We start from the raw sequence: 27879 nt of genomic DNA, 5'->3' as shown, positions 1-27879 counted from the left end.
TAACCATGCTGTCTGTCTTGGAGAATCATTATTTGTCTTAACATGATTGTATACAATGCTAAATAGCATCCTTTGGCTTTAAAAATCCTAGCCGTTTTTTCCTCTAAACCTAATTCCTTAAAAACAAAAACTTTTTAAAGCAAAGAGAGCAGGAAAACACTCATCACATGAAAGTGTGTGAAAATTATGCAGCCAGTTAAAGTCACTGTAAAATGCTTTCAGGGCCAGACTGGAGCAAAAGCTCTGAGCAGCTGTCAGTTCCACTTTACTGTCTTATGCTGATATCCTGTGACCTCTTTTTTAAAAAATAACATTTATTGTTATTTTCATGGTTACACAAATAATACAGATTTCACTGCAGAAAACTAGGAAAATATAAAAAACAAAAACCATCTATGAGCCTCATACCCAGAGAACTACCGTTAAATCTTTCCTTTGCTTATAATTTAAATTTTTTTTTTCAACGTTTTTTATTTATTTTTGGGACAGAGAGAGACAGAGCATGAACGGGGGAGGGGCAGAGAGAGAGGAAGACACAGAATCGGAAGCAGGCTCCAGGCTCCGAGCCATCGGCCCAGAGCCCGACGCGGGGCTCGAACTCACGGACCGCGAGATCGTGACCTGACTGAAGTCGGCCGCTTAACCGACTGCGCCACCCAGGCGCCCCACCTTTGCTTATAATTTTACAAAGCTGGGGCCATACTCCTTATACATTGCTATAGATTGAATATGTCCCCCCGCCCTGCCCCAATTCATTATAAAAGACAGAGGCTCCTGTAAAAGAGAGCCCAGAGGGCTCCCTGGCCCCTTCCACCGTGTGAGGTCACAGCGAAAAGATGGCCTTTTACCAAAGGAAGGAGACCCTCATCACACACTCATCTATGGATTTCCTAGCCTCCAAAACTGAGAAATACATGTCTGTTGCCTTTAAGCCACCCAGTCTGGGGCGTTTTTATTATAGGAACCTAAATGAGATAAGACGTACATTTTGAATTCTTTTTATTACAGTTGACTCGTTTTATGAAATATTTCAGGCATTAAAAAAACATACAGATAGTAATAGAACTTTATGGATAACTTTAATCTTACCCCTTTGTATTCTTTTTTTTTTAACTTTATTTTTTTATTTTTTAAAATTTACATCCAAATTAGTTAGCATATAGTGAAGCAAGGATTTCAGTAGATTCCTTAAAATTCCCCTTACCCGTTTAGCCCATCCCCCCTCCCACAACCCCTCCAGCAACCCTCAGTTTGTTCTCTGTATTTAAGAGTCTCTTATGTTTTGTCCCCCTCCCTGTTTTTATATTATTTTTGCTTCCCTTTCCTTATGTTCATCTGTTTTGTATCTTAAATTCCACATATGAGTGAAGTCATGAGATTTGTCTTTCTCTGACTAATTTTGTTTAGCATAATACCCTCTAGTTCCATCCATGTGGTTGCAAATGGCAAGATTTCATTCTTTTTGATTGCTGAGTAATACTCTATTGTATATATATATGCCACATCTTCTTTATCCATTCATCCATCAATGGACATTTGGGCTCTTTCCATACTTTGGCTATTGTCGATAGTGCTGCTATAAACATGGGGGTGCATGTGTCCCTTCGAAAGAGCACACCTGTATCCCATGGATAAATGCCTAATAGTGCAATTGCTGGGTACCCCTTTGTATTCTTATCCATACAATTCCTCTCTACCCTCCTCGAAGGCAACCACGATCCTGAATTAGGTGTTTCTCACTCTTGTACTTCTTACATTATTTTATATTATTGCCCTCTAAACAATGTATCCCTTATAATATATTGTTTTGCATGTTCTGATATTTTGTATAAATGCAAAATACTGATATTCTAAAACTTGCATGTTTCCACCTCACATTATGACACATTCCTTTTGACATATTTCCCTAATTCATGCATTTTCATGGCTTCACAGTTGTAGTTCACTGTTTGACGATATTACAACTTATCCTTCTTACTGTTGCTGAACCTTTGTTTTCAACAATTGCATGCTATTGTCAACAATGTTACCATAAACATTCTTGTCCAGGTGACCATGTGCTCAGATGAGGAAGTTCCTTTCATGTATATACCTAGGAGTTCAATTACTGGGTTCCAGAGCACAAGCATGTTTAATTTCCACACTTGAATCTTAACATTCACAACATTTTTTTAATGTTTATTTATTATTGAGAGACAAAGAGAGACAGAGCATGAGCATGGGAGGGGCAGAGAGAGGAGGAGACACAGAATCCGAAGCAGGCTCCAGGCTCTCAGCTGTCAGCACAGAGCCTGATGCGGGGCTCAAACTCACAAGCCATGAGATCATGACCTGGGCTGAAGTAGAATACTTCACCTACTGAGCCACCCAGGGGCCCCTTAAACATTTTAAATAATAAAACTGAAATTATTACTACAGTTATACAGGAATATCTTCACCTATGTACCCCTTCTCTACCTTGGGCCAGAGTACCATAATTAAATAAAATCAAATGATTAAGTAAATATGGAAGGCTGAGAGACAATGACCAGCAAGAAGGATCTATTAAGAAACCTACACACAGTGGCACAGAAATGATCAGACAGTAATTACACCTGACTGTCTTCTGGTTAATGTGCTATAAAGGAACTGTTGAGGCATCCTTAACTCTTGCACAGCAGGAGAGCCCTCTTCAGACTCCATTCAGTAGAAGAGACAGAGCACAAGGGAGAGAAAGACATATTCCAGGGTAATAAAGAACTGTTGGCAGGAATTTTGCAAAGCATGCTGGTGAAAGCAAACCTCTGTAGCCAAACAGCTGATGAAGATTCTTATTGAAAATCTGAACTTTCAGCAGAGGCAGACTAAGACATTGATTTTTTTAAATGGCCATTCCAGTGCAAAACAACATGGGAGATAGGTCAGAAAATAACAGAGAAGCTTGTAAATGATAGAAGAAAGGAGTCCAGATAGAGAGGATTTCCCCTGGCCTGCACGTTCAAAGTATTTCCAATGATATGTACATGTGCATATGTGCGTGCATACACATACAAGTGAAAGGCAGATGTGTCGTAGTTTGGAAAAGCCCCTGGGGATCCTGATCCATCCCTTCCCTTGGCCATCTCCCTCCCCCCAGCACCCTTTCCCACAGCCTTGGAAAACACTGCTGTAGGTACTCCATATGGACGACTGACGCCACATGTAAAACATGGTGCTTTACAAACCACTTCTACATACGTTACCACACTCGACTCTCAAAATAACTTGGAAAAGGCAGGTGCTGCTATTATTCTCACTTTATAGATGAGAAATATAATAGAAAGCTCACAGAGGTACAGCAATTTACCCAAGGTCACAGTGAGCGGGGGAGGGAAGCTGTGAAAGCACTTGAGGAGACAGAATACTGAATATAGGTCGCAGAAGGCAGGCCTCCTCCAGGGATGCCAAGCACTCTGCACTGTGCCTTAGACAAAAAAGTTGGGACTGGGGGTGAACATGGTGCTTCTGGGGCTTCAAATGAATCCATGGTGATTTCTTACATTGCAAAAAAGAGCGAAAGCAAATATTCTATTATTCTCTATATTTTTCTGTATGCCGAAACTATTTCATATTAAAAATAAAAATTCTTTTGGCAGAGTTTAGAGATGCCATCATATTGAGGTTAGGATCCCAAGGAGTGGATAATACCCGAGGCCTAAGTAGAAAAGAGTTTACTTTTCCAGGGATCAGAAGAGGTGAGAGACAGAATTATGCCTGGACTGCCAGACACAAGAGCACACCCGCATGGGGGAAGAGTGCCGTGGAAACGCCACACCTATGGGAGAACTAGGGAGCCCCCAGAGAAACCGACGTACCTTACACCGGGTGGATCTGATCTTGGTAACCTGAGACCACACACCTGAGGCCTGATTCGTTCTATACATTGTCTGAAGTAATTCCCCCACTTAACAGAAAAATCGTTTTTGCTTTTTAAAACAGATGAATGTACCCAAGCACAATGCAGTGAGTACTATGGGAAACAGGCATTATGGGTTTGAAAAAGAACAAAGACTAGGAATGCTGGGGCTTATCTTTGGAGGTGAAATTCCTCTTTATCTTACAAGCAGAGGCTGTGTGTGGCAAGTTACTTGAGCAAACAGTGGTGACACAACTCGGCCAACCAGGGAGTCATGGGTTTGTGGGCCATACCTCCTTACAATCTCTCTGGGAAAACCATTAGAAGCAACTCTGTTCTTATCTGCCTTGTTGGTTTTATTTCCCTGATCCCCACACTGGGGTAGGGAGAGGGATGTATCTTGCTGAAGGTGCATAGCTGGGCCAAGAATAGAACTCCAGCATCCTGTCTCTCAGCTCACTTCTGGACCATGCTACCTCAGGAAGGAACATTTGAAAATAGTAATTCTCTCCCACCTTGCAACCAAGCTGTGCACAAGCACATGATCGATGAATGAAGTTGGCTAAGTGACTCAGCACTGGGCTGGCTCCCCTGTGAGTCAGGCCCAGAATGTTGAGTGGTTGGAAGCACAATCTTTTTAAATAAGACTTTAAAACCAAGGTCTTTACCACCCAAGATCCCTGAAAGATTTCAGGGGTATTTTATTTTGTTCGGACAAGGATCAGGATGTCACCTCTACCCTTTAGACATGAATCAGCTTGAGTAATTATATCACCCATAATTTTCATGGATGTTCCTTTCATTGTACACTGTAGGCTGTGCAGGTAGTAGTCTTAGAGTCCAGAACCAGTTGAGGTAGACAGAGGCAAGGGCATAGACCAGACGGACAAGCGGCTGGACCACAGGAATTAACTAACAATTTAGGATCACATCTGCATCTCTTCTTCTTTAATGCGGAAACAGACCACAAAGTAAGACCTTCTCGTATTCCTCTGAAGGATAACGGCTATACACACAGCTTTGGGGGCATATTGGTAAGATGCCCCAACCTGACCCTGTCAATAGCCGTGGGTTTTGACCACCTGCTCCCGGCAGGGAAGAAGCTAGCCTCTGAGCAATGACCCCTGTGACAGATGGCACAGCACAGACAGAAAAGGGCCAGCCAAAAATATTCCTTCCCACAGAGGGAGGGAGCCTGGGTGTTTAAAAGCAGGAGTCAAAAGAACAAAGCAATGAAATTCACCAAGTGTATCCAAAACTCGCCCTCAGGATATCAATAGTCTTTTGAATGACAAATGAATCAAAACCCTTGATGAAGGGACCTCAGGACCCTGGGAACAGCAAGCTGTCATTAGCAAGGTTTTGGAACAAATTATCTTAGGGAAAAAGTGTGACAATGAGTTTAGTGAAGGACTCTCAGAGCCATTAAAAAAAACCCTGAACTCTTAAGGCAACCTTAGAATCAAATTTCCAGAGATTCACTAGTCTTGAAATAACACAAACGGTTCAGAGACTATTGATTGCAAAATGTCAGTACGAGAAAGGACTTTAACTGGCAGGAAAAAAAATCCATTAGCCCCTGTTTTGGTTTGGTTACCAGTACTGGGTGGGGGGAAATGAAAGCAGCAGAAGCGAAAAAGCTGCATAAAAAAGGGTGAGGAAGGCAAGTTCCACTTATCACGTGCTAATGTCCGGCACTCCGCAGGGAACATTTACAGATAGCTGCCATGATTCTACGAAGGAAGCGCTTTTTGCCGTTTTTAAATGAAAAGAACAACAACAACAACAAAAAGACAAAAACAACCCCCACAGCAGCATTATTCACAGTAGCCAAAAAGGAGAAACAACGCAAGTGTCCACTGACAGATGAATGGATAAACACACTGTGGCGCGTACAGACAGTGGAATATTGTTCGGCCTTAGAAAGGAAATTCTGACGCAAGCTACTGGGGCTGCAGCTTGAAAAGATTATGCTCAAATATGCCAGGCACAAGAGGGTAAATACGGTCTGCTACTTCTTGTAAAAGGCGCCTAGAGGAGTCAGAGAGTAGAATGGTGGTGACCAGCGGCCAGAGGCGAGGAGGAGAGAAAGTTTTCGAGATGGGGATGCTGATGGCAGCTCCACAACGTGAATATGCTTAATACCACTGAAGCGTATACTTACAATGGTCAATTGTACGTTATATATTTTACCACGATTTTTAAAAATGAAAAAAAGTAAGGCACCGTGAGATTTTAAAACTTGGCCAAGTCAAAGCTAGTAAAGGGAGGAGACAAGAGTCAAGCCAAGCTGGGTGGCTCAGTTGGTTAAGTGTCTGGCTCAGGTCACGATCCCGCGCTTTGTGGGTTCGAATCCCACGTCGGGCTCTGTGCTGACAGCTCAGAGCCTGGAGCCTGCTTCGGATTCTGTGTCTCCCTCTCTCCGCCCTTCCTCTGCCTGTGTTCTCTCTCTCTCTCTCTCTCTCTCTCTCTCTCTCTCTCTCTCTCTCTCAAAAATAAATAAATATTTTAAAAAAAAAAGAAAGAAAGAGTGGGACACTTAACCAACTTAACCCAGGAGCCCCTGTCTGAAGACATTTTTGACTGTCGCGCTTGGGGGAGGGGGTACCACTGGCATCTAGCGGTAGGCCAGCGATGCCGCTAAACACCCTATAATGCGAACAGCCCACCATGCCATCAAGTATTCCGTTCAAAAATGTCAAGAGTGCTGGGGTGCCTGGGTGGCTCACTGAGTCGAGCATCGGACTCTTGGTTTCGGCCAGGTCATGACCTCACGGTTCATGGGTTCGAGCCCCATGTTGGGCTCCACACTGGCGGTGTGCAGAGCCTGCACTGCTTGTGATTCTCTTTCTCTCTGCTTCTCCCCTGCTCGCACTCTCTCTCTCTCTCTCAAAATAAATACCTAAACTTAAAAATAAAAGTCAACGGTGCCAAAGCTGAGACACCCTGCAGCCCAGCCACTCACATGACACTTGCGTTTCCTTTACAAACTACCAAGAGAAGACAGCCTCTGCTATGATACCTACGATGGACAGAGGACTGTGATCTGAGGCAGTTAACATCTGTTAACAAGTAAGCGGATGCCTCAAATTTGATCACCATTTGCCTCTGCGAGCTTTCGCCCATCAGTCCTCACACTAATTCTGAGGTCCAACAACAGTCAAATATCCCTGTTGTACAAGACAGCTCTTCAAAATCAGAAGACAGTAACAATATCTTATGCTATAAACACAGGAGATGGGCATTTATAGAAATGTCTTGACATGCTTTTATATTTAGGTTTAAGAGCCCTGCACTGAAATTCTCAAGAGCAGGCAGCATGCCTACATTGCGTTGCCCAGACTGCCAGCAAAAATATCATCCAGACTAGTACTTAATAGTATATAACTAGTACTTACTAACATAGAACTAGGTTGATGGTGAGCATGAAGGAGATGGGCACCTGCCAACCTGCTGTAGTGCCCGGATAAGAATACAACATTTTCTTTAGGGGAGAAGTGCCATCACGATTCCACACAAACACAAGTCTGCTGATACCAACACTCAGCTCTTCTTTCCACTTAATTATTTTTTTAATGTTTTATTTATTTTTGAAAGAGAGAGAGAGTGTGTACTAGTGGGAGAGGGGCAGAGACAGGGGGAGACATAGAATCAGAAGCAGGCTCCAGGCTCTGAGCTGTCAGCACGGAGCCTGACGCAGGGCTTGAACTCACGAGCTGTGAGATCATGACCTTAGCTGAAGTCAGATGCTTAACCGACTGAGCCACCCAGGTGCCCCTTCTTTCCACTTTAAATGGTCTCTACCTGCCACCTATAGATGGGGTCCAGCGTGCCGTCTCTCTCTCTCTCTCTCTCTCTCTCTCTCTCACACACACACACACACACACACACACACACACACACACACACCCCAGCTGGTGAGAATCCCTACACAGTAAGAATCCTCTTTATCCTCTAGAAGGAAAGTAACCCAAACTTTGGCACAGCTCCATAAAAGGATGCTAATTCCTGGCCTAGGTGCTTAGCTGGGCTACGAAGCTGCTAAAAACTTCTGACGTTCTGCATACAGTATTAATGACATCAGCAGCCTAAGAGACTGGCTCTACAGAAGAAAGATGCTTTGTAAGCATTAAGTCTCAACCTTGCAGAGTTAGTCTACACAGTGACAAGGACTCACTTCAGAACAAAGCTGGAAGGTTGCTTGACTCTGATAAATGTATAGCCCCAGGGAATAAATACAATTTAAAAATTATTCTAACAACTCACCAGTTTGGCCTTCACTCCTGTTCTACCAGTTCATTCACTTTCTCGTGTGCCATTCGCATTCCTCCCTGTAATCCTATCCAGGCATATCTTTCTTCTTTCCTTTCCCAAGCAAAACCTACTGTGACTTTAAGCTGAACATCAGGACCTCTCTCAAACCTTCTATCAAGTCTTTTTTATTAACTCCATTCCATGATGATCTCTCCCAGTCTGTATACCAACTCCTCAGTCCCCTTATATATATTCTGCTTTAGAATGAATCCCCAAAGGTTTCATTTAGATATGCAAAACATTCAACAAGTATCAATCAATTAACAAATATGTACTGAGTTCTTACAATGTACTCTTGGTTCTGCAGGAGATAGAAAATACGGATACTCTTTTGTTATGCTCCGTGAAGTGCCAAGACTAACCCATTCAAAACCATCACTAAACTTAAAGCATGTATTTACTAAGTTACGGCTATAGATGTTAAATACTACACAAGTTCAGAAAATAAGTTCAAGATCTCTCCCCGTTCTCATTTCTTAGAGTGAAATGTCAGAAACAAACAAAAAGGGATATTTTCATTCATTCTCTCCATATTTTGAGGCTTTTTATGTATGAGACATTACAACATACACTACATTTGTTTTTTTGTTTGTTTTGTTTTTAATGTTTATTTATTTTTGAGACAGAGACAGAGCATGAACGGGGGAGGGTCAGAGAGAGAGGGAGACACAGAATCCAAAGCAGGCTCCAGGCTCCAGGCTGTCAGTACAGAGCCCGACGCGGGGCTTGAACCCACGAACTGCGAGATCATGACCTGAGCTGAAGTTGGATGCTTAACCCATCGAGCCACCCAGGCGCCCCACAGCCCACAGCTTCTAACTCTCTTCCCACAGCCCCTCCTCCCGCCTCCTTTAGCCACACATATGACTGTGCAACCTTGCCCATTACTGCTTTTGAGACACAGCAGTATAAAGTCAAGACAACTACCTAAACAAAGCTTTGCATTTTTATTCTTTTTTTTAACGGTAGGCTCCACACCCAACATGGAACTTGAACTCACAGCCCTGAAATCAAGGGTCACATCCTCTATTGACTGAGCCAGCTGAGCGCCCCCCAAAGTTTTGCATTTTTAAAATATCTGCTCCAGGAAAAAAAAAAATCTGCTCTAGGTCCTTAAAAGAACCTATCATATGCCTTTTCTTATACTTTTCATGAATGTAAAAACTCAAATCCATAATCTAAGTTCCTCTAAATCTAAATGTATGGTCTAGAAAACAACTGAAAAGTGGGGTGGGGGGGCGGTAAGAGGGAAATAGAAACAACAAAATGAGAATATGTATTTTGGTATTAAATATTAACATTTATAAGGGAGAGAAACCTACTCTATTTGGTTATGCACTTTCCATCTATTATATTAAACCCTGTATCTTCAGAGACTAGCAAGTGCCTGGCACATGGTAGATGTCCAATAATGCGTAGTGAATGAATGAATCTGTTTCCCCTGATATCATGAGTTCCTTGAGGGCAAAGACCTCATCTCACACATTTACATACCCGTTTCAAAGTAGGCAGTCAGTACCGCACTGAATCAAAGTATTCAGCTGGAAAGCACAGAGAGCTCCATGTAGCTAGGTTGTGTTGGTATTCTGTGTTTTCTTAGATTCTGTATTTGTCTACTTGTCATCCATTAATCACAGGGCCAAACTAACAACCAGAGTTGTTTCTACCTCCCTGCCATCCAGAGCCCATACTCTGAGCTACATCCTTTATCAACTCACACACCAAGCCAGTATTCTCCTTGCCCTAAATCAACTCAGGTCCAGGTACCAGACAACGAGGAATGGCCCTTCTATCCCCAAGCCCATCAGAATTATTCAAACTAGCTAATCCGATGTTGCTTCCCCTGCTCTGCCTTGACTTTCCCATAGAAAACACAATAAAGGCTCTGGGCCATGCTTTCTCATCACTCTCTCCTCCTGACCAAACCCGGTGCTTCCCCCGCAGCCCTGTGTGTGGTGTGGCATCCCTCCACTTAGGAAGTGTTAATAAATTCTTCTTTTAATGGCATTTACATCTCCGTGTTGTCAGTCACCTTTATAGATTAAAACCCAGACACAAATCAGTTGGATACCGTCATTATCATCACCACCAGACACAAAGAACTAGAACCCAGGCTAATCCTAAATGCTGCCTTACACCACTGCTTATAAAAACCTACCCTCTCTAGAAGATGGCAAACTCCTTTGAAGGCTTAAACAAGATCTTCTCTTGTATCATCTATTCACCAAATTTAATGCTATGTACACAGCAGTCACTTGATAAGCTGAGTGTTACAGATATCGGCGTGAACCTATGCTTAACTGCTTAACACACACACACACACACACACACACAAATACACACACACAGATGAATCAATTCAGGAATAATTATAAATACTATACATACATGGGTTGGTTATACACATGTGTATTTCCTAGCTCTATCCTCTGAGAGGACCTACTAGTGATACACACACCCTATCAGATCTCGCTTTCTCCAGTGAAAAGAACCAGCCCTCCTTTCTAAGATGCCGATTCTAGAGTAAGGACAGGGAAACTATAAGATGGGCCCGGAATCTCTTCTAGTTCCAGAAAGTAAGGAAGTGCTCAAGTAACAGAAGAATGAGGGCGTGTCAAAGGGACAGAAGCCAATCTGGAACAGACCCCAGTGGCCAAAACTGGACCAATTTGAGCAACCAAATACACAGCATGATTATAACCCAAAACATATACTAAATACACGAGTCCATGCTGATATAAATTAATGACAATAAAAAACAAGGGAAAAGGAATAAATCTTCCTTTACAGAAGAATTCCAAATAATGTATGTAGATACTACCTTCTCCAGGAAGTGGAGCTTAATTCTCATCCCTCCTCCCCCAAGTGCGGGCTGGACTTAGTGACTAATTTCCAAGGAATACAGTATGGAAAAACAGTCGCTTTATAGTGGAAAAACCTGGCAAACATTACCTTAACCAAATGACTATGGTTATCACCAGTGGTAAGTCACGTTAATACCATATACTGCCGATAGGATGTGATAAAGAGCACACTTCACCTTCACAGTATTCTTCAAAACCCATAACCTTAAGTCTAATCCTAAAACTCCAGACAAACCCAAACTGAGAGATAAAATAGCTCACCAGTTACTCCTCAAAACTGCCAATGTCATACTAAACAAGGGAAGTCTGAGAAACTGAGGGAACCAGAGACTAAGAAGACATAATGACTGAATACAATGTGATATGTTGGACTAGATCTTGCAAGAGAAAAAGGACGTTAATATAAAAACTGGTGAAATCCGGGGGCACTTGGGTGGCTCAGTTGGTTAAGCACCTGACTCTTGATTTTGGTTCAGGTTATGATCTCACAGTTCATGGGACTGAGCCCTGCATTGGGCTCTGCGCTGACAGAGCACAGCCTGCTTGGGAGTCTCTCTGCCTCTCCCCCACTTACCGGTGCTTTTTCTCTCTCTCTCAAAATAAGTAAACAATCACTTTTTTCAAACAATTAAAAAATAAAAACTGTTAAAATCCAAAGAAAGTCCAGAATTTCACAATGATGCACCAGGCTTGGTTTCTTAGTTTTTTGATAATTATACCATGGTAATGTAAGGTGTTAACATTAGGGGAAACTGAGTAAGGCATATACAGAACTTTCTGTATTTGCAACTTTTTTGGGAATCTAAAATTATTCCAAAATAAAAAGTTGATTTTTTAATAATATAATGCTGGTTTAAGGTCAAACTAGTGTGAAAACTAATTAATACTTTATCTGCAAAATTTCTGTGTGACAAAAGTATAGGATCACAGTATTAGGCACATCTGTTACAGAGAGGGAATAAAGTGCACTTGACCTACTATCTATTGTAAACTAAATTTGTTGTAATAATACTTCTGTTGATGAAGATAATGCATTCTCCTGGCACATTCCTGGTCAGATGCTTCTTTACCAGAGGTAGAATCCATAAAATACAGAACTACATGCTCTTTCTTTGATGAGGACTTCTTCCTTCCTTTCCATGCCTTCAGATGAGATTAACTGGGCTTCTCAGGCCTACATAGCAGAACTCTGGCCTCTCTTGGGACTCTCACCTTGTCTGGTCTGGACACTGGCCAGTCTTTAAAATGCCAAGGGCCATGGCTAAGACTCTGTCCCTTCCTTCTTACTTGCGATTGGCTCTGACATAGAACGAAAGAGATCTGAACCACCCCAGTATCTCCACTTCCAGATTAAATTATTCCAGAAGCAACACTGTGTATATGAACTCATAACAGCAATGTCCCAGTCTATAGCCAAATAACTGCACAGGCTCTTCATAAGATATCAGCCCTGGTGAGTAACACCTGACACTCATACTATTACTATCAGTGTTTTGAGAATGCACTATCTAAAAGAGGTCATCAACACAATGCACTTTGTATTCCTGAATGGAAATCAGCACTACATGTTTAAGGTAATGATGTAAAATTCTAAGAATTCAGGGCACCTGGGTGGCCCAGTCAGTTAAGCAATCAGTTCTTGGTTTCAGCTCAGGTCATGATCTCACGGTTTGTGGGTTCGAGCCCCTGAGTCAGGCTCCATGCTAAAAGCACAGAGCTTGCCTGGAGTTCTCTCTCTCTCTCTCTCTCTCTCTCTCTCTCTCTCTGCCCCTCCCCTGTGCACACAGGAGCTCTCTCTCTGTCTCAAAATAAATAAATAAACTTAAAAAAAAAGAAAGAAAAAAGACACATTAGTAAATAAAATAAAATTCTAAGAATTAATTGGCTGCCCTCTGGGAAAGATGTATACTGGCTCTGATCTCTAATCCAAATTCAGAAAATAGCATTCAAAAGGGAATTTCTAGACCCAAAGACATATGATAAGTTTATAGTTGGCAAGGGCCACACTTGCTTAACTTGCTTTATATGCTAAACAGAGGTCACAGAACTTTATGAAGATAAAAAGTAAAAGATACAGCATTTAAGCAATAAAAAGTTTCTTGACAGTCTTTCCTCTGTCACATTACTCTATGAAACCACAATGTGAGATAAGACCAAGGATATCGTGTGTGAGTCCCTTCTTAGTATCTTCCAGTAAGCCTGCTAGTCATTATAAGAACCATCGACTTTTCCTTCCCAGTCTGCCCCATAGTGGTGTCTGATCATAGAGAGTGGGTTTTTTGTTTTTTCTTTTTTTTTTTTTTTTATTTGACTGATATGGAACAGATTCAGAAGGCAAATCAAACACAAAATTCCAACAATATTTTATGTAATAATTGCTTTACTGTATTAAAGTGCATGGTCTCCCAAGATAACTGTTTTTGCTTTGTATTTTCTACTGCATTGTATTTCTTCAAATAATGAATACATGCTCATCCTTATCTCTCAGATAATATGAGGTTAAATACCTAAAAAATTAAAATAAGGTGACTATTTGAAGAGCCACCCAAACCAGTTTTATTGCTTAATAATTTACCCAAGTAGGGTCCCCACTTGGAAAGAACACACCATTCATTCCCTTTAAAAATTCTTTTTTTTTTCATATTAATGTTCTAGCTAATTTTATTATTTACTGAAATTAATTGAAGCAGATACTAACACAATTAAAGCTAAGTAAACATGAAAAATTTTAAGTATCTCATTGATCTGATTTTTAGTCTTACATACAAAGTCACAAAGACTGTTATTAGGAAAATGCTACACCTTAAACCCTTGTTTTCAAACCAACACCATAAACCATTAAAAAAACAAACCCTGGGGTGCCTGGGTGGCTCAGTTGGTTGAACGTCCAATTCTTGGTTTCAGTTCAGGTTGTGATCCCAGGGTTGTAGGATCAAGCCTCACACTGGGCTCAGAACTGATCATGGAGCCTGCTTAAGATTCTCTTCTCTCCTTCTGCCCCTCTCCCCTGTTCACATGCACACACTCCCTCTAAACAAACAAACAAACAAACAAACAAACAGACCCTAACTGATGACACTTTGGTCCCCATGATATTAACTGTGTCTCCAAGACCGCTTCTTCCATAAAACTTTCATATCACATAGGCTGATCTAGAGATCAGAAAAAAATGATCATTGTATTTGTATGGTTTCTGTTCCCCCATAAATATAGTAAATGACAGCAGCCTGCTCCATGGACATAGATAGGCATGGTTGTGCAGGTGGAAATACATGGTGGACAAAATGTTCCTCAAAAGAAAGGCCTGAATTCAAACCAACATGCGAGGATTAGGAACTGACTAATCATAGGCCATCCAAGTCCTCTTGACTGTCATATTTATTTTTCCTTTTGGCTGTTTACTAAATAGTCATCTTACACTATTTTCTCTACAGCTTGTTGGCACATCTCTTAATAGAAATAGAAGGAGGAAATAAGGTAAATGCCAATTAATCTGCTTTCTTTTGCTCCCCACACGATTTTGGTAAATTACCTGGCAGAACCAGAGTTAGATGTTAACCAGAATTAGAAAATTTAAAGTTAAGATTATATGAAGGCTTCTATTACCTATTCTAATATGCCTCTACTCACCAAAGCTTAAAGAGTTGATGGGTTATTTGCAGTAGCATGAAATAAGACACCAGCATGCTATTAAAAATTTGGCAATTTTAAACGGACATACATACTCTTTACTCCTAGGTACTGTTTCACATATGTAAAATGTGTGTACAAGGATATACAATGCAACTTTTCTATAATAACAAAAGGACTGAAATCAATAGAGTATTTATTTACTAAATAAATGTACATTTATGGATGCAATAACACCCACTAATAAATGACTTAGTGATAAATCGTATTATATTCACTCAACAGTATTCTTCACTACTGCTAAAAATAATGAGGCCTTCTACAGACACTGCTATGGTCTCCAGGACATATCAAGTGAGAAAGCCAGGCATGGAGCAGTGTGTACAGAACATTTGTTAATATATGCACGCTTATTCCCACTTTATGTTTGGTAATGTGTGGAATATCTCTGCAAGGATACAAAAGAAGCTGGTCACTGGGTGTCTCCAGGGGAAGGAACTGGTGGCTAGAGTAAGTGAAGGAAACTTAACCTCTCTCTCTTTGTTCCCCTGCAAATACATTATCTACTCAAATTTTTTTTTTTAATTTTAAAATTAAAAAGATGGGGGAGAGAGCATACCACGCCCAAAATGCTGCAGTCTTACCCTGAGGCACCTCCTCCACCAGGGACCGTGAGGCCTGTTCACCCAGTCATTTGATCTTTTGGGACTGATAACCCTCCTTGAAGCCACCACCTTTCTCACCTCATCTCAGCATGTATTTAATAAATAAGCCAAATTTCTGGTTCCAGTTAAGATGGAATAAAAGTCCATTCCACCCTCTCTCTCCCACTGAACTCAACTAAAATCCCTAGATACAGCTACTCCATGCTTTGTCTGAGGATTTAAAAGTCACTGATCGCCAGAGGACTGGGAAAAGAAACCAAAACTCAAAGTATCATGAAATCAACAGAGAGTTTTCCTTTTTTCTTCTTCTGGGACTTCCTGGACTGAACTCAAAGGCAGCCCAAACCCAGAACTGTATACCAGGTGCAGACAGAAAGAACTCCAAGACCTCCGTTTTTGGTGCAAAAAAACCAAACAAACAAAACAACAACAACAACAACAACAGGAAAGGGAGCCCCTAAAGGTCAAAAGAAATAGAGGAAATCCCGATTTTGTTCCTCTCTTTTGTTTGCTCCTGTTTTACCCCAAAACAAATAGGCAGTGATGGCAATGACAACAGCAGCCGAATAGGAAAAGCTTTTCTCTGACCAGAGAAACTGCAATCCCAAGAGCAAAGAGGCCATCTCCATTCTCTTGTTTTCTTTCTCTACCCCCTTGCCATTTGGTTCTCAAGGAAATGTAGTTCCAGGAAGTTCAAAGCAGAGCAGAAAGCTAAAGTTTCAGTTTTTTAGAGAGAGGAGCAAAAAGGAGAATGCTTTGGGTCTGGAAAGTTTGAGAGAACAGGAAGAGGAGGGAGCTCAATAAGGCTGGATGTGAACTCCAGGGCTCATCCCTAAGCTGCACATGGCATGTATCTGACCCTAAACATATACCAAAGGCTTTGACAACTCATCTATTAATAAATGGTATACGACTGCCCAGGTCTGAGAATGGCCACTGACTGGTACCCACATGGAACAGACACAAATAGCACTGCAAATACTTTGAAGATTGGACAGATACTGAACACCAGCCCACAGAAGACAGGTAAGTACTTATAGCCTGAACCTAACAAGACTGGTGGACTGCTCAAACAAGCAAACAGAAACATTCTCTATAAAATTTACACAAGACTCAAAGTCTCACAACATAATATTCAAAATATCCAAGATACAAATCCAAACTGATATAAAAAAATCTGAACATCTCACACAAAGGAAAAGACAATGAACAGACACCAACCCCAACCTATAAAATTATCAAAGACTTTAAAGCAGCTATTATAATCATACACCAGGAAATAAAGGCAAACACTCTTGAAGTAAATGGAAACATAATCTCAACGAAGGAATAGAACATACACACACACACACACACACACACACACACACACACAGGAACCAAATTGGGGGGAAAATTTTTTTGTTTGTTTTACAGTTTTGTTTTCACTGAGGTTTTATTAAATTGCTATAATTTTCCAGTGAACAAGTTCATCTACATCAATTGAATTTCCAATCACACATAAGAATCTAAGGAAGTTGTCTGTGATGTTATTATCTTTAACTACGTATGGAACTAAGAAATCCGGGAATAATTCCACCAGCAACTCACTGGATGGTCCTTCTGCATATTACTCCATATTTTCTGTCTCATTTCAGAAGCTGCTTTAGAATTTGTCTTCCTCGGTTTCATTATCACTTTATCTACGTGGCTTTTTGTGGCTTGCAACACATTTTCCGTGGTGGGCCAAAGGTCATTAGGTTTTGAAAGATCCAAAAAAAGAACAATAGAAAACGTCCATAAAGTGTCACTTGTGATGAGTATGCTGATTAAGTCCTATAAGGAGGTTCCTCCACCTAGTTTCCAAAAGTGAGCAATATCTTTTGGTATATTATTCCCTTTTACTTTTCTTCCATATGTATATTCCAAAGCTAAGGTTGGTTTTAGTGGCTCATCCCTGTCAAGCCACCTCAGAATAATAGTAGCCTTTCCCTGGGTATCATGGCTTGACCACCCTACTCTTGTGGGCTCAGCATTGGGACCAGCCTAAAATCAGGAGACCCATGAGCTCCAAGGTGGGCCGGATTTTCAGGAAAAAATTATTTATTTTGAGAGACAGAGAGAGAGAGAGAGAGAGAGAGAGAGAGCAAGTGTACATGAGCAGGGTAGGGGCAGAGAGAGAGAAAGAGAGAGAATCCCAAGCAGGCTCCATGCCATCAGCATGGAGCCCAACATGGGGCTTGATCTCACAAACTGTGAGATCATGACCTGAGCTGAAATCAAGAGTTGAACACTAAACCAACTGAGCCACCCAGGTACCCCCAAATAGAACATTTTAAATTAGAAAATACAATAACAGAAATTTTAAAATCTGCTGGGTGGGATCAAAAGTGGAATTAAGATGACAGAAGAGTCAGTGAACTTGAAGATGGAACCCACAAAAATTATCCAAGCTGAACAATACAGAAGACCTAACACTTAATCATCAAAGGCCCATAGGGAAAGGAGAAAGAGTGTGGTCCAGGAAAAATATTTGAAGAAATAATAGCCAAAAACTTCCCAAAGTTGGTAAAAGACATAAACTACATTCAAGAAACTCAGTGCATGGCAAATAGGATAAACTTAAAGACATTCTTGCCCGGTGAAAACTAAAACAAAGAAAAAAAATCTTGAAAATAATCATAAAAATTATGCATTACTTATACAGAAACAATAATGCGAATGACTCTGGATGTGTCATGGGGGACAGAAGGCAATGGAACAAGATTTTTAAGTGCTGGGAAAAAGCAACTGTCAACCTAAAATTTTATATCCAGGGAAAATAGCCTTCAAAAATAATGAAGGAATGAATTCTCACATGAAGAAAACCAACAGAAGACATTACCAGCACATCTGCCAAAAGAAAAGCTAAGGGGAATTCTTCAGGAAGGGAAATGATACTTAAGGAGAACTTAGAATTTCCGGAATGCATTAAAACAGAAATGATAAATATCTGAGTAAATGTCATAGACATTTTTACTCCTCTTTAGTTCTTTAAAATATAAATGTGGTAAAAAGCAAAAATTAAACAATGTCTGATGATGCTTTCAATGAATGTAGATGTAATACATATGACAATTACAACATAAAAGGAAGAGGGTAAAGAGGTAAATCTAATGGTGCTAAAGTTTCTACATTCCACTGTAACTAGTTAATACCTATTCTAAGTAGAATGAATAAGTATGTATATTGTAATCCTCAGTCAAAACTAAAATAACTATACAAGATAGTAAAAAAACTTAATAAGTAAACTAAAATAGAGTACTAAAAAAATATTCAAATAATCCAAAAGAACAGAAGGGAAGTAAATACAAAACAGAAGGAGCAAACAAAATAAATAATAAAATGGCAGACTTGAATCGAAAGCAATAATTATGTTAAATGCAAATGGTCTAAACACATCAATTAGAAGAGAGATTGTCAGGGGCACCTGGGTGGCTCAGTTGGTTAAGCGTCCGACTCTTGGTTTTGGCTCAGGTCATGATCTCACAGTTCATTAGTTTGAGTACCATGTCGTGCTCTGTGCTGGCAGTGCAGAGCCTGCTTGGGATTCTCTCTCTCCCTCTCTCTCTGCCATCCCTCATGCTCTCTTTCTCTCTCAAAAAAAGAAAAAGGATGCTAAATGCAATATGAATTGGATTATGGGAACAGAAAAGGGACATTACTAGAAAATCTGGTGAAATCCAAATAAAATCCTGAGGTTACTTAATAGAGTACTAATACTAATGCTAATTTCTCAGTTTTGATAAATGTACTAAGGCTATATAAGAGGTTAATATTAGGGAAAGCTAAGTGAAGGACACATAGGAACTCTGTACTACTTTTGAAACTCTTTTAATAATTTGAAATTATTTCAAAATCAAAAAATGTTTAAGAGAGGAAAATATATACATGAAAATATGATCAACAGGAATCTGGAGTGGCTATATTAATATCAGACAAAGTGGACTTCAAAGCAAGGAAAATCACCAGGAATGAAAGAACATGAAATAATGATAAAAGGGTGAATTCACTAAATGTATATACACCCAACAAAAGAGACTCAAAATATATGAAACAAAACTTGACAGAACTAAGGGAAGAAATGGACAGATCTACAATTACAGTTGGAGATTTGAATCTTCCTTTCTCAGTAATCAACCGGACAACTAAATAAAAACCAATCAAGGATATCAAAACATAAAGTTGTATACCTTAAATATACACAATTCCTATTGGTCAACTATACTTCAAAAAACTAAAAAAAATAAAAAGGTAGAATATAATGTTTCAATTAAATAATCAAATCACCATTTTAGAAAAAGAGAGAGAGGAGGAAAAAAATTAAGGATACAGAAGAAATGAACAGCACCATCAATCAATTGATAGAATTGACATTTATAGAACATTCCACCAAACAACAGCAGAATATACATTCTTTTCAAGTGCACATGGAACATTCACCAAGATAGACCATATCTTGGCTGGTAAAACAAATCTCAACAGTTGTAAAAGTACTGAAATCATACAAAGTATGTTCTCTGACAATAATGGAATTAAACTAGAAATCAATGAATGAAAGACTCTGGACTACCTCACATCAACACACTTCCAAATAATTAACTGCTCAAAAAGGAAGTCTCAAGGGAAATAAAATTTCAACATACCAAAATTTGTAAAATATAGTCACAGCAGTGTTTACAGAGAAATTAGGGAAATTTATAGTATTAAAAACTTCTATTAGAAAAGAAAGTCTCGGGGCGCCTGGGTGGCGCAGTCGGTTAAGCGTCCGACTTCAGCCAGGTCACAATCTCGCGGTCCGGGAGTTCGAGCCCCGCGTCAGGCTCTGGGCTGATGGCTCAGAGCCTGGAGCCTGTTTCCGATTCTGTGTCTCCCTCTCTCTCTGCCCCTCCCCCGTTCATGCTCTGTCTCTCTCTGTCGCCCCAAAAATAAATAAACGTTGAAAAAAAAAAAAGAAAGAAAAGAAAGTCTCAAACAATCTAAACTTCCATCTTAAAAAAAAAAAAAACCAAAAAACAAAAAACAGAAGAGGGGTGGCCAGGTGGCTCAGTCAGTTAAGTGTCCGACTTTTGATTTTGGCTCAGGTCTTGATCTCATGTGAGATCAAGCCCCGGGTCAGGCTCTGCATTGGGCATGGAGCCTGCTTGGGATTCTCTCTCTCCCTCTCTCTGCCACACCACCCCTTGCACTCTCTCTTTCTCAAAACAAAAACAGAAACAAAAAACAAAACAAAAAAACTTATAAACAAACACAGAAGAGTAAATTAAAGCATACAGAAAGAAGAAAAGAAATATAAGAAAAACAATATAAACAGAAAACAATGTAAAGAAAAACAGTAGAGAAAAATCGATAAAATTAAAAGCTGGTTTTCTGGGGGCGCCTGGGTGGTTCAGTTGGTTAAGTATCCAACTTCGGCTCAGTTCATGATCTCACAGATCATGAGTTCAAGCCCCTCATCAGGCTCTGTGCTGACAGCTCAGAGCCTGGAGCCTACTTCAGATTCTGTGTCTCCCTCTGTCTCTGCCCCTCCTCAACTTGCACATGCTCATGAACACACACACTCTCTCTCTCTCTCTCAAAAATAAACATTTTTTTAAAAAGCTGGTCCTTTGAATAGGTGGATAAAATTGATAAGCCTCTACTCAAAGAAAAAAAGAATGAATACACAAAATTATCAGTATCAGGAAGGAAAGAAAGAATATCACTATAGACCCCCACACATTAAAAGGATAATAAGGGGGGTGCCTGGGTGGTTCAGTCAGTTGTGCATCTGACTTCGGCACAGGTCATGATCTCGAGGTTTGTGAGTTCGAGCCCTGCTTCGGGCTTTGTGCTGATAGCTGGGAGCCTAGAGACTAATCCGGATTCTGTGTCTCCCTCTCTCTCTGCCCCTCCCCCACTTGTGCTCTGTCTCTGTCTCTCAAAAATGAATAAATGTAAAAAAAAATTTTTTTAAAGGGTAACAAGGGAACAGTACATGGAATGTACATTAATTTCACCGACTTATATGAAATGAAACAATTCTTTCAAAGTCGCAAAGTATCAAAATTCACCCCAAAAGAAATATACAACCTGAGTTGTCTTATATCTAATAAAGAAATCTAGGGGCACCTGGGTGGCTCAGTCGGTTAAGCATCTGACTTCGGCTCAGGTCATGATCTCATGGTTCATGAGTTCAAGCCCTGCATTGGGCTCTGGGCTGATAGTTCAGGGTCTGGGGCCTGCTTCAGATTCTGTGTCTCCCTCTCTCTGCCCCTCCCCGCACACTGTCTCTCTCTCAAGTAAATAAACATTAAAAAAATTAAAAAAAAAAAAAAGAAATCTAATTTGCAGATAAAACCTTCACACACAAAAAATCCTAGGCACAAATGCCTTCACTAGAGAATCCTACCAAATACTTAAGAGAAGGAATTCTACACATTCTATTCCAAAAAATATCAACAGAAATACTTTCTAACTTATTTTGCAAGACCAGCATTATCCTGATACCAAAAACTGGACAAAGACAGCACAAGAAAAAAACAAAACTACAGACTGATAATATCCTCATGAACACAGATGTAAAACTCAACAAATTAGCAAATCAACATTATAGAAGAGTACCTCATCACAACCAAGTGATGTTTACCCTAAGAATGCAAGGCTGGTTCAATATTAAAAATCAATCAGTGTAATCTATTACATTAACAGATTAAAGAAGAAAAAAAAATCCTATGATCATATCAATTGATACAGAAAAAGCATTTGACAAAACTCAACATCCATTCCTGAAAAAACTCTCAGCAACTAGGAATAGAGGGGAACCAAGCCTTATAAAGAACACCTACAAAAACCAACAGCTACCATCATACTTAATGGTGAAAGACTAAATGCTTTTTCCCTAAGAACAGGAAGAAAGCATGAATATCTACTCTCACTACTCTCATTCAATATCCTACTGGCAGCCTGTAAAGTCTATAATAAGGGTGGAAGAGAGAAAGAAATAAAAAGCATATACATTAGAAAGGAAAAAATTAAGCTGTCACTATTCATAGATGACATAATTGTCTATATAAAAGTCCCCATAATCTATAAAAAGGCTTCTAGGGCTATTAAGTGAGTTTAACAAGGTTGTAGAATACAGATTCAACATAAAAAATTCATCATATTTCTATACCCTAAGAATGAATTAGAAATTGAAGTCTAAAACAAAAACTTTAAAAATAGCTCAAAAAAAAATACTTAAGAATAAATCTAACAAAATAATGTGCAAATCTGTATGCTCAAAACAATAAAATGCTGATTAATCAAATGCAACCTAAATAGATGAAGATATACATCATGTTCATTGATTGGAATATACGATATAGTTAAGGTATCAACTCTCAACTTATCTACAGATTTAATGCAGTTCCAATCAAAATGCAAGCAGGAGTTTTTGCAACATATAGACCAACTGATTCTAAAATTGATATGGAAAGACCAAAGGATTAGAATAGCCAAAGCAATTTTGAATATCAGGGGTTTTTTTTAATGTTTATTTATTTTTGAGACAGAGAGAGACAGAGCCTGAACAGGGGAGGGGCAGAGAGAGAGGGAGACACAGAATCGGAAGCAGTTTCCAGGCTCTGAGCCATCAGCACAGAGCCCGATGCGGGGCTCGAACTCCCGGACCGCGAGATTGTGACCTGAGCTGAAGTCGGACGCTTAACCGACTGAGCCACCCAGGTGCCCCTGCCAAAGCAATTTTGAAAAAAAGAATAAGAAAGCTAGAAAGCTCACACCACACAATTGTCAGTCTTGCTATAAAGCTACAGTAGTCAGTTGGTATCAGCGAAAGGGACAGACACATAAATCAATGGAACAGAATAGAGAGTCTAGAAAAAGACCCACACAAATATAGCCAATTGACTTTTGACAAGGGTGCAAAACAAATTCAATGGAAAAAGAATAGTCTTTCCAATAGCAATGGTGCAGGAATAACCGCACATCTATCTGCAAAAAGTAAATAAAAATGAACCTGGGTTTAAATTTCATACCTTCTACAAAAATTAACTCATATGGATCATAGACCTAAATGAAAAACGGGAAACTATAAAACTTTTAGAAGAAAGCAAAGAACATCTTTGTGTCATATATAAGAATTCTTATGTATGATCTCAAAAACACGATCCATAAAAGAAATAGACAAATTAGACTTAAAATTGAAAACTGTAGCTCTATAAAAGACACTGTTAAGAGAAGAAAAAGAAAAGCTACAAACTAGGAGAAAATATATCCAGGTAATTTATCCGATAAAAGACTTTCTATCAGGGATAGAAGTAATTTTTTTAAAATCTCAAAACACAGCAAGAAAATAAATAATCCAATTTGTTTAAATGTGCAAAATATCTGAACAGATGCTTCACCAAAGACACCAAGTGCAAATGAGGACCTGGAGTAAATGAACTTTCACACATTGCTGGTGGGAATACAAAATGGTATAACCACTCTACAAAATATAGTTTCATAGTTTCTTATAAAGGTAAACACACACTATATTACCTAGCAATCTCACTCTTAGAGATATCTTTGAGAAATATGAATTTGGGTTCAAAAACCTATACAAGAATGTTTACAGCAGCACTATTCACAATTGCTTGGAATTGGACACATCTCAAATCAAACACCGGTCATCAAATGAGTGGATAAACAAACTGTCACATAACCTACAGTAGGCTACTACTTAGCAATGAAAAAGAATGAACTATTGATACACACAATATGGACAAATCTCCAAGGCACCATGTTAAGTGGAAGAAGCCAGTCTCAAAAGGCTATGTACTGTAGTAGGTAGGATTCCATTTACATGACATTCCAGAAAAGGCAAAACCCTAGGAATGGGGAACCAATCAGTGGCTGGTAAGGATTATGGGTTAAGGAGAGTGTGACTACAAAGGGACAGCAGTGGGGAGACTTTCTGAGGTGATGGAACTGTTCAGCAGGCTGAATGCGGAGGTGGTTACATATATGAATCCAGACATGTGTTAAAACTCACAGAACTATATACCAAATTTGTTTCAACTGTACTTCTTGTAAACTTTAAAAATAACAATAGAAGAAAAAAATAACTAAAGCTGTTAAAAATGTTAAAAGGAAAAAATTATATTTGCTATACATGAGCAAGAACCTCAAAAACTTTTCAAATACTAGTTTAAGTTTATTTATTTATTTTGAGAGAGAGTGAGCGAGCAAGGGAAAGGCAGAGAAAGAGACAGAAAAAGAGAGAGAATCCCAAGCAGGCTCTGCACGGTCAGTGAGGGGCCCGGTGGAGGGCTTGAACACACAGACCACGAGATCATGACGTGAGCCAAAATCAAGAGTTGGATGTTTAACTGACTAAGCCACCCTGGTGCCCCAATATTAGTTCTATGGGACTTATTCTTGTGAAGGAAACAGGACCCTATTTGGTGACAGTACCCTAAGAGGAACACGTTTCCAAATAGGAAAAAAAGAACCCTGTTCATCCCAGGAGCACAGTGTATTAGTCCAAAGCCACAACTAGATCACAAGGGTTCTGGTACCTAAATTTTATATATGAAAACATCAGAGATACCCTCTTGCCCAAAATGTAGACTAGTGCCCATACTCTGACCTCTACAGATCCACAGTAGATTTTTATAATAACCACCAAAAGTTGGCAGTCAGTTCCCACAAATAAGAGTTCTTACTAGGTTCTGTGAGTAAACCATGGAAGGAAAAACAAACAAACAAACAAACAAACAAACAAACAAACCTGGAAAGGCCATGACAAGTCAACACCTATAAACAGAAGCAGTACCTAAAAGGAGCTGATGGGTCTGCAATCCTGGCTAGAAAAGTGGCACTGCTTTCTGAGGAGGATTTTTTTTTCTTGAGATTTTGCAACGGATTGCACTGAGTGATAAATATATTGCTCTTAAAAAACAAACAAAAACCTTCTCTCTGAGCACTATCCTGAGCAAAGCTAGGGCTCCAGAGCAGAGTTCAAGCAGGCACAGAAGTCACACTCCCCCAGAGGACCGCTAGGCCTCACCACTGGAAAGCCGGAAGGCAGCCAGATAAGGAGTGGGAGGTGAAGTTGTGGCAGCTCCCACAACCCACAGGGGACAGTACAAACCGAAGACTTACTAATGGTCAGGAAGGAGCATGTGGCTAGGAACAAAACCTAGCAGCCCCCAAAGGTCAGGCTGGATGTAGTCTAATTAAAATGAAAGATGGAAAACACTCGGATCTAATTAATAACATGTCTTTGATATCCATACATAACACAAAATGTACTTATTTTCTTTGACCTATAAAACTTTCCAGCAATTTCTAATGCCAAGAGTCTATATTAAGATCTCAAAATGAAAGAGGTCTTACCCGTCTGCACTCATGGCTGAACTTTTCTTATGAGTGAGGGGGAAAAAAAGCTTATAAGGTAAGTGAAATAGTCACATGGTTGTTTACTTTGCTTCCCACTACACTTAATCACTCGTTTTGTGCCTTTCTTGGGTCTTACATACCCCTCCACTTCCTTTTCTAGAGATGTGGAAGAACTATTACAAAAGAAAGTGAAATAAAATAAAAATCTGTAAATTTACCAACACATTACTTGCTCTACAACAGCTAGATTAATAAAACAGGTTGCCAGCATTCAGTGAAGAGGTCTTTATGGACTTTCCTCATCCCGGACTGGCTTTTGTTTAACTTAATCACTTGCTTTGAGCAGTCAAACCAGGAAACAGGTACTAACTTACACTGTGATTGCACAGGGAACCTCCTGATGGGATTACTTACTGTAAGGATGCTTTGCATCCCTAAAAAGAGGGCTAAATGTACTAACATCGTGTACATGAACTCTGTCTGCTCTACTGGTTCCACACAAACCATGGGGACTTCTGCCAACTGTCTGAGTGCAAACTGTGGCAAATGTTAATGGAATTTGCAAGAACTCAGTAATTGTTGTGGCAAGAAGGAAAATAATATTAACAAATTAAATGAAAAATTTTATTGCATTAAATTGCTTTCCTCTTACATGTATGCCGTTATTTTCCATGCACATATTCTAATGTTCCAATCACCCTTTGTTTTTTTCTTATTCAAAGATCTTTGCTGAATACGAAAGGCTAGAACAGAACCTAAGCTTCCTGAGCACATCCTTTGCTCTGAAGTTGCATGGTAGGGCCCACTGGCCACTGTCAGGTACCCTAGATACACCAACGACGTTTCTGCAAGTCAAGTCTGACATTTTGTATCCACAGCCCAAGATTCAATACCTGAAATAAAAAGAAACACCACTGGCTGGTAAAGTCTCTTTCCCTCTGCTTTTACCTATTAGAATCCTTTCAGTTGCAACCTTTAATTAAGCCTGCAGTTTCAAATGGTTTTCATGAAGCACACAGAACATAAGCAAATGATCAAAGAAAGAAAGCCCCTGAGTTTCAGTAAGGATAAAACAGCCATCCCCCAGGTCTATGAAAAGGTGCATAATTCTTATTTCTTTATATGCGAAACTAAAGGTTAGTTGAGAATATCAAGGAAAAAGACCACATGTTAAATTCTGCTTATAAATGGACAGAATTTAACACTCCAAAATTAGAAAAGGACAGAGATCTACAAAGGTTAAGTAATCTTTATCAGTGAGTGAGCACGGAGAATAAAGAAGTGGGGACACTTAAGTTTCTCTTAAGGAAAACTTTAAAAGCTCAAGGCGGGGAGGAGGTGGGTGGGGTGAGGAGCGGGCAAAACTCTCTACAGAGAAAGGATTAAAAATTAGAAATAGGGGCACCTGGCTGGCTCAGGCAGAAGAGAATCTGACTCCTAGGGTCCTGAGTTCGAGCCCCACACTGGGTGTAGAGTTTACTTAAATAAATAAATAAATAAATAAATAAATAAATAAATAAATAAATGAATAAATAAGAAATAAGGATAGCTTGCTAACCAACATGCTCTGGACTAGACTGCCAACATGTATTATAGAACATACTTCCCTAAATGTTCTAATTAGAAGACTCTATGTCTTTAAACTTTAAAACGGCAAAATAATCTTGAACTCCTCCTTTTCCCTTTTCCCCATGTAGTCTTTCATCAAGTCCTACTGAGTCTTCCTATAAACTATTTCTTACGTTAGGAAAATGTTAGTTAAACACACGTGACACACATATATAAAATTCTATTTCTTTTCCTTCCTATCTTTCTCACTACAATCCTAGTCCAAGCCCTCGTCACCATGCATCTAAGGCTAAACCAAACAGCCAATTAACTGGATGTCCATTTCTTGTTCTATTCTGTCCTATTACACATTGCTGCCCAATCCTCCTAACACATTATAGCACAGCTTTGATGATGGGTCATTCTGTGCTCCCTCTAAAATCTTCTTTGTTCTTCACTGTCTCTAAGGATAAATGCAACTTCAAAAAGTCCTTAGTGTTTGGCTACCTCTACCCTACCTTTTGCAGGCTTTCCTGCCACTTGGGGGGCAGGGGTTCCTACCCCAGCCCAACTGATTTGTTTACTGCACTCCCAAAATACT

General features: G+C 39.7%; 1 protein-coding gene and 1 pseudogene across 5 annotated transcripts in view; both read right to left on the bottom strand.

Annotated features, from left to right (window-relative positions):
- Nucleotides 1–27879, bottom strand: part of SCN8A (sodium voltage-gated channel alpha subunit 8) — a 178331-nt gene that overhangs the window by 142133 nt on the left and 8319 nt on the right. The gene's annotated exons all lie outside the window — the stretch shown is intronic.
- Nucleotides 16715–26237, bottom strand: LOC122473617 (annotated as a pseudogene).

Source organism: Prionailurus bengalensis, chromosome B4 (genome assembly GCF_016509475.1).
Source record: "Prionailurus bengalensis isolate Pbe53 chromosome B4, Fcat_Pben_1.1_paternal_pri, whole genome shotgun sequence".
Lineage (NCBI taxonomy): Eukaryota > Metazoa > Chordata > Mammalia > Carnivora > Felidae > Prionailurus > Prionailurus bengalensis.
This window is presented reverse-complemented; position numbering and strand designations above follow the sequence as displayed.